This window comes from Papio anubis, chromosome 5 (assembly GCF_008728515.1).
Source record: "Papio anubis isolate 15944 chromosome 5, Panubis1.0, whole genome shotgun sequence".
NCBI classification, from domain to species: Eukaryota; Metazoa; Chordata; class Mammalia; order Primates; family Cercopithecidae; genus Papio; species Papio anubis.
Window position 1 is genome coordinate 61,184,841 of NC_044980.1, and position 7,193 is coordinate 61,192,033.

At 37.8% G+C, this 7,193-nt stretch overlaps 1 pseudogene across 1 annotated transcript; it reads right to left on the bottom strand.

The window, feature by feature from the left end:
* Window positions 1-6,284: 6,284 nt before the first annotated feature.
* On the bottom strand, window positions 6,285-6,917 carry LOC101000826 (annotated as a pseudogene). The gene has a single exon (XR_160984.5). The product of XR_160984.5 is annotated as a 60S ribosomal protein L31 pseudogene (transcript).
* Between the last annotated feature and the right edge of the window lie 276 nt (window positions 6,918-7,193).

Genomic DNA, 7,193 nt, shown 5'->3' on the forward strand with positions numbered 1-7,193 from the left:
ATGAGACATGGCTAGGTTTTGTGTTAGTTCACATTGTAATTTGCAACATACACAATTAGATTTTGGGCCAAATCTTCAGCTTTCCACTCAGTCGTTACTAGAAACGAGATTATTTTAAGGATGCTAAAGAAGCCCATTGGTTCTATACTGAGTTGATAGTTGATAGTTGATAGTTGATAGTGCCTGAGTTGATAGTTTCTTTTCTGTAAGTGTTTGGCACCTTTAGAAGCAGGAGCCCACCCAACAGCTTATACCCATTGAATGAACAAGTTACAGTTGTTGTTTAATGAAAAGGACATGCTCTGAGAAATGTGTCCTTAGGTGTACTTTCACAAACTTAGATCTTACGGCCAACTGCTCCAACCACCATGGTATATGAGGTCTGCTGTTGACAGAAACATTGTTATGTAGCACATGACTGTATTCGATCTTCCAAAGCCCTGTCTTAACTGGCACATTATCCCAATCAACCTTTAGGTGACAATTTAAGTAAATGTGTTGCCACTGCCTGCCACATTTTACTTCCATTTGCAAGGAGGTAATCATTACATTTATGCTCTACCAGGTGAGCAACCCAAACCAGAATTTGTCTCTTCCTCTATCTTCCCCCTCTCTCCTCCTCCCTCCTCCTTCTCTTCCTCTTCCTCCTCCCCCTCCTTCTTCTTCCTCCTCCTCCTCCCCCTCCTTCTTCTTCCTCCTCCTCCTCTTTCTTCTCTTCCTCTTCTCTTGTTTCCTCTTCCTCTTCCTCCTCTTCTTTCAATAGTTTTTGGGGGAACAGGTGGTGTTTGCTTATATGGATAAGTTCTTTAGGTGTGATTTCTGAGACTTTGATGCACCCATCACTCAAGCAGTGTACACTGCACCCTGTATATTACTTTATGCCCCACCCCCTCCCACCCTTCCTCCCAAGTCTCCAGAGTCCATAATATTATTCTTATGCCTTTACATCCTTATAGCTTATGAGAATATACAATGTTTGGTTTTCCATTCCTGAGTTACTGCACTTAGAATAATGGTCTCCAGCTCCATCCAGATTGATTTGAGGGCCATTATTTCATTTCTTTTTATGGCTGAGTAGTATCCCATGGTATGTGTGTGTGTGTGTGTGTGTGTGTGTGTGTGTGTGTGTATCTATCTATCTATCTATCTATCTATCTATCTATCTATCTATCTATCTATATATCAATCACATTTTCTTTATCCACTCATTGGTTGATGGTCATTTGGGCTGGTTCCATATTTTTGCAATTGTGAATTGTGCTGCTATAAGCCTGCATGTACAAGTGTTTTTTCATATAATGACTTATTTTCCTCTGGATAGATACCCAGTAGTGTGATTGCTGGATCAAATGGTATAAATAGTTCTACTTTTAGTTTTTTAAGGAATCTCCATACTATTTTCCATTGTGGTTGTATTAGTTTACATTCCCATCAGCAGTGTAAGAATGTTCCCTTTTCACCACATCCATGCCAACATCTATTATTTTTTATTTTTAAATTATGGCCATTCTTGCAGGAGTAAGGTAGTGTTGCATTGTAGTTTTGATTTGCATTTCCCTGATAACTAGGGATGTTGACTATGTTTTCATATGTTTGTTGGCCATTTATATATCTTGTTTTGAAAGTTGTTTATTCATGTCCTTAGCCCACTTTTTAATGGGATTATTTGTTTTTTCTTGCTGATTTCTTTGAGTTCATTGTAGATTCTGGATATTAGTCCTTTGTTGGATGTATAGATTGCAAAGATTTTCTCTCACTTCCTGGGTAGCCTGTTTACTCTGCTGATTATTTCTTTTGTTGTGTAGAAGCCTTTTGGTTAAATTAAGTCCCATCTATTTATTTTTGTTTTTGTTGCATTTGCTTTTGGGTTCTTAGTCATGAACTCTTTGCCTAGGCCAATGTCTATGAGGGGTTTTCTAATGCTATCTTCTATAATACAATTTTTATGGTTTAGATGTATGGTTTAGATGTATAGTTTTTGATCCATCTTGAGTTGATTTTTGTATAAGGTGAGAGATGAGGATCCATTTTCATTCTTCTACATGTGGTGTGCCAATTATCCCAGCACGATTTGTTGAATAGGGCATCCTTTCCCCACTTTATGCTTTTGTTTGCTTTGGTCAGAGATCAGTTGGCTGTATTTGGCTTTATTTCTGGGTTCTCTGTTCTGTTCCATTGGTCTATGTGCATGTTTTTATACCAGTTCCATGCTGTTTTGCTAACTATAGACTTGTAATATAGTTGGAGGTTAGGTAATGTGATGTCTCCAGATTTGCTCTTTTTGCTTAGTCTTGGTTTGGCTATGCAGGCTCTTTTTTTGTTCCATATAAATTTTAGAATTTTTTTTTTAGTTCTGTGAAAAATGATGATGGTATTTTGATGAGAATTGCATTAAGTTTATAGATTGCTTTTGACAGTATGGTCATTTTCACAATGTTGATTCTACCCATCCATGAGCATAGGGTGTGTTTCCATTTGTTTGTGTCATCTATGATTTCTTTTAGCAGTGTTTTGTAGCTTTGCTTGTAACCTCTTTGGTTAGGTGTGTTCCTAACTATTTTATTTTATTTTTTGCAGCTGTTGTAAAAGAGGTTGAATTCTTGATTTGATTCTCAGCCTGATTGCTGTTGGTGTATAGCTGTGCTACTGATTTGTGTATATTGATTTTGTATCCTGAAACTTTACTGAAGAATTTGTTTCTTAATTGAGAATCTGTTTCTTAAAACTTGTGCAAGAACTATATCATCCAGCAAAGTAGAAACTTTTCTGGTGTTTAAAACAAAGTGAATCTGCAATAAGGTGAATACACTTAACATTACTGAACTGTACACTTAGAAACGGGGAAGATGGTAAATTTTATGTTATGTGTCTTTTAATCACAATTTTAAAAACTAGTGTGAGTCTAGTATACAGAATTGGTTTTATTCATGAGTAGGAAGTGAAAGAAGCAAATAGGAGAGAAACCATCCAGCGATTAGCAGGAAACCACTCCTGCCCATCTACCGGAGGGACAGATGGAGGGGATCGTGTTTCTGGACCTTCAAATCAAGGTCATCCTCTGGGAGATGGAACCTGGTGGGCCTGTCATATGGGTTCTGAAGCTGAGGAAGAGGTGCCAGAGAAAGCAGAGAGAAGCTCTTCCTCCCTCCTACCCTCCAATCTTGTGTCAGTGCCTTCCATTGGCAGAGCTGGCCAAGAGCCCATACAAAAGCAGAGCAGGAGAAGGGCAATGAGTCACTTGACCTGTATGTTAATCTCTTTGTAGACAGATGTAAATGCACGGAAGTAGTCTTCAACAACAAGCTTGTAAAAAATAATACATATAATATTCACTAACAATAGTATATTACTAGCCACTGCAGAGACAACCTATAGTCCCTGCCCACAAGAAAATTATCATTTGGGTTAGGGGTTGAGGGAAGAAACAGAGTTATGAAAAAATATAACACAAATAGGTTTTTGAGGTATATACAGCATTGAAAGAGCACAGTGAAGAGAACTGTGCTCTCTTGGGGGTTAGGGGTCATCAATGAACACATCATGGAGTGAGTAAATTCTGACTGGGCTTTAAGGCCTGAATAAGAAGTTTCCAGGCAGAAAAGGGGAGAAGATATATTCCAGGCAAAGGAATCATCGTGATCATGTGCAACTAAACAGTTGTATAAAGATTGAACTGAGTTATTTTTGACTAGCTATTCTAAGTATGAGATTCTATCTTTGATTAAATACATTGTATTAATTTGATCAGATTTCTTTTTTGATTTTGGAATTATCTTTTGTTCTCAAGTCTCAGACATTTTCAGAGGTCCTTAAAAATCCAATGGACTATAGCACTATGCCTGTGGTGTCTAATGGTTAAAACAGCCCTATCTGGCCCCAAAGAGAAGAAGCTATAACCATGTCAACAGGCTGTTCCATTCTTCTGTGCCAGGACATGTGGCAGCCCAGTACCTAAGAGGGCATACAAAAGGCCATCTTCCTGCCTCTGCTGATCTTCCACAGACTCCTCTGTAGCCCATCTCAGGCCCTTTTCAGGCTGCACACATAAAGCAGAAGCCCCAGGAACTATGCCTTTTATTTTGGAAGACAAGATGGTCAGTAACCAAAAATGACTGCTAAGCAGTCAACTGATGCCATGCATGACCCACTTCACTTCTCCACCTGCACATTGGAAAGCTCCAGGCAACTGCTGGTGATATCAGGGGTAAAGCAGGGAGCAAAGGGTCCTAGCCCTTCCATATACAAGTTGACACATGCACACACTCCCAAAGAATGTTTTATCCAATCTGTGTGTTATAGACTGAATCATGTCACCTACAAATGTATATGTTGAAGTCTTATCCTATAATGTGACTATATTTGAAGATAGGGCCTATAAGGAAGTAATAAAGGTTAAGTCATAATGGTGGGGCCTTAATGTGATAAACTGGTTTCCTTATAAGAAGAGGAAGAGACACCAGATCTCTAAACCTCTTCCCTATACCGGCATAAAGAAGACGCCATATAAGGGCACAGTGAGAAGGCGGGCAACTACAAGCCAAGAAACAAACCCTTGTCAGAAATCAACCCTGACAGCAGCACTGCCCAGTCAGTGTTGGTTGTTATGGCAGCCTGAGCTGACTAATACACTGTTCTTTAGATGTAAGTGATGTATTCCAAATGACATATAAAGTCCAAAGGGTGTTAGGGAATTGGAAGTCGGATCTGTAAGCCTTGCAACCTATTATAGTCTCTCTAGTTTCTAGGGGTGATCATGAGACAGAAAATAGAAAAAATAAAACAAAAAAGACAAATTACTGTAAATGAAAATCACAAAACTCATAGGAATCAAATGCTAAAAAAAGAGTACAGTGAACAATTAGGAAAAAAATTCACCTAAAAATTAATTTTATAAAACAATCTTACAAGCTATTTATAATAATGCTTAAAATATTCAAAGAGCTAAATTTAAAAAGAATCCATAATAAAACATAAAAATGTGAAACAGCAACAACAAAGGAGAAATGAAACAATAAGTGAAGGTGAGAAAATATTAAATTAGAATATTGAAAATAAAAAAATGTGATAATTGAACACTTAAAACCCAATAGATAAGATAAACTCTAGGCTGGTCACAATCAAAGATGGAATTAATGGATTAGAATGTAGTGTTGAAGAATTCATCAGGATGCAACGTAGAGATTGAAGATAACTTTTTTTAAAACCTGAAAGCACATTTAGGAGACAAAATAGATACATTAAGAAACTGTAACAGATATCTAAATAGGGTTTCCAGAAGAAGAAAGGAATAACAAAGAGCCATCTTTGAAAACAAAATCGCTGAGGATATTCCTGAATTGAAGAAAGACATGGTTTTGATTGCAAGTGCACCCTGAGATACAAATAGGATAAATAAAAGTAAGCCAACACTGAGACACATTATGGTGAAACTAAAAAATATCAAGGATAAAGCCAAAAATGCTCTTACAAGTGACCAGAAAGAAAAGACACTTTATCTACAAGGAGAAACCAGTAAGACTGACAGCAGACTTCTCATCAGCAACAATATATGCCAGAAGACAGAAGATTAGTTTCCTGAAAGCACAGGGAGGAATTAACAGTCAACTTAATATTTTACAGTCATTTAAACTATTATTCAAGAGTGAGAGAAAAATAATAAAATTGTTAGAAACTCTGCATCTAAAAGAGTTTTACCATTCTCAGAAATAAATCATTACTTTTTTTGTTGAGACAGGATCTCACTGTCATTCAGGCTAGAGTGCAGTGGCATGATCTATAGCTCACTGCAGCCTTGATCTCCCAGGCTCAAGTGATCCTCCCACCTCAGCCTCCCCAGTAGCTGGGACTACAAGCACGTACCACCAGGCCTAGCTAACTTTTTTGATTTTTTAGTAGATATGAGGTCTTGCTGTATTGCCCAGGCTGGTCTCGAACTCCTGAGCTCAAGCAATCCTACCTCCTCAGCTTCCCAAAGTGCTGAGATTACAGGCATGAACCAAAGTACCCTGCTAAAAAAAAAACAAAAAACAAACAAACAAACAAAAACTTCTTTAAGATGAAAGCAAGCCCAGAGAAAAGGCTGAATTACAGTAAACAATTGTGTACATACAAATAAATAAGTCTATTTTAGAATTTTTTAAAACATTTATTTTCTTATTTCAATAAGTTTTTGGGGGAACAGGTGGTATTTGGTTACATTCATAAGTTATTTAGTGGTGGTTTCTGAGATGTTGGTGCACCCATCACCCAAGCAGTGCACACAGTATCCAACGTGTAGTCTTTTCTTTTTTCAATTTTATAACTTTATTTGATGTATTTGACGATCAGTGATTAGTTCTCATCCACATTGACTGTCTGTAGATTTTTGAAAGTGGTAACAGGTACATAGGTAACCAAAGTATAAAGCTTATTTGGTGAATCTTATCCTCATTACGTTTTCTGGACGGCCGCACATGGATTTGATGTGGGACATTCCCTATTCCTTTGGCCCAGACAGCTTTGTTGAGCCTGGTATCAATGCATACACCTGGAGTTCCCATCTCCTTCATGGCAAATTTCCAAATCTCTTTGAATGCCCGAGGGACACTCTTCTTGAAGCCCGCTCCATGGATGCGCTTGTGAATGCTGATGGTGTATTCTTGGGTCACCACCTCGTTGATGGCAGAATGGCCCTTTTTCTTCTTGCCACCCTTCTTTGCAGGAGCCATTCTGCCAGGTCCAAGTTGGAAAAGCCCAGTGTGTAGTCTTTTTATCCCTTGCCATCCCCCACCCTTTCCCCCGAGTCTCCGAAGTCCAAAGTATACGTACCATTCTTTGCCTTTGTGTCTCATAGCTTAGCTCCTGAGTTATTTCACCTAGAATAATAGTCTCCAATTCCATCCAGGTTGCTGTGAATGCCATTATTTCATTCCTTTTTATGGCTGAGTAGTATTCCATGTTACATATATACCACATTTTCTTTATCCACTCATTGATTGATGGGCATTTGGGCTGGTTCCATATTTTTGCAATTGCAAATTTGTATGCCCACAATTGTTTCTTGTAGCTCTTTATTTCTTTTTATGCACACAATTTATTACCACTGAGATGGTTCTTTCATAACAAGATGGTTCTTTCTTTTAAAAAGTTGGTAAATTTAACAATTTGTTTAAAAATAATTAAAATTTTTTTGTGTGTTGAAAATTTGAGGGTTA